This window comes from Dasypus novemcinctus, chromosome 16, assembly GCF_030445035.2.
Source record: "Dasypus novemcinctus isolate mDasNov1 chromosome 16, mDasNov1.1.hap2, whole genome shotgun sequence".
NCBI classification, from domain to species: Eukaryota; Metazoa; Chordata; class Mammalia; order Cingulata; family Dasypodidae; genus Dasypus; species Dasypus novemcinctus.
The window spans coordinates 77,349,062-77,349,947 of NC_080688.1; the positions used below are offsets into that span (position 1 = coordinate 77,349,062).

Below are 886 nucleotides of genomic sequence, written 5' to 3' on the forward strand. Positions count from 1 at the left end.
GGATACTCATCACAATCTACTTCAGGTTAATCCAGACTTAATTCTGATTTAATAGAGAAAATTTGCTCCAAGATAGCTTCGTTTCTTACCCTTCCTGTTTCTTACATTGTAATACTTAATCACTTCTATATATGCTATAAATTCAACAACGAAGTGTTATAATTATTGCTCTCAATAGCCTTGTGTTGTTTAAAGAAATTAAGAGAGTAGAATATAAATATATAGTCTTAAATTTGCCCACATAGTTACTATGGCTATCTTTTTCTGTGTAATGGTGCTCTATACAGTGTATTATTCTGAGCTGTAAAAATATGCTCCTTCTTTAAATTTTTTTAATTAGAGAAGTTGTAGGTTTACAGATCAATTATGCATAAAATACAGAATTCTCATACACCATCCCACCACCAATATCTTGCATTAGTGTGGAACATTTGTTACAATTGATGATAACACATTTTTATAATTGCACTATTTTTTTTTCCAGAGGAGAACATGAACACAATCCCCCACTACCACAAATTATGCAACTGAGTTTCCTCATTTGGGGAAATCGCACAGGTCAGCACATCCGGAGTGCAATGGATAAACCTCATCCTGGGAAGACCACCTTCGTGATCATGGTATCTCCCCTGCCAGGTAAGTATTACAATTGCACGATTAATTAAAGTCCATGGTTTGACTTAAGGTTCACTGTGTAGTGTAGGTCCAAGGACTAAAAAAATTATTCTTTTAACATATGTATAATCTAACATTTCCCCTTTTAATCAGATGTTGATAGATAATTCAGTGCTGCTATTATTATCCATTTTGATGCTGCTCATTTCTTCCTGTGCATTCAAGTTACTGTCTATTGTCATTTTCTTTCATCCTGAAGGACTTCTTTCAG

The 886-nt window shown here is 33.9% G+C and overlaps 1 non-coding gene across 1 annotated transcript; it reads right to left on the reverse strand.

The window, feature by feature from the left end:
* Positions 1 to 483: 483 nt before the first annotated feature.
* Positions 484 to 644, reverse strand: LOC111767227 (U1 spliceosomal RNA). Its single transcript, XR_002799104.1, has one exon. It is a non-coding gene; the product is annotated as a U1 spliceosomal RNA (small nuclear RNA).
* Between the last annotated feature and the right edge of the window lie 242 nt (positions 645 to 886).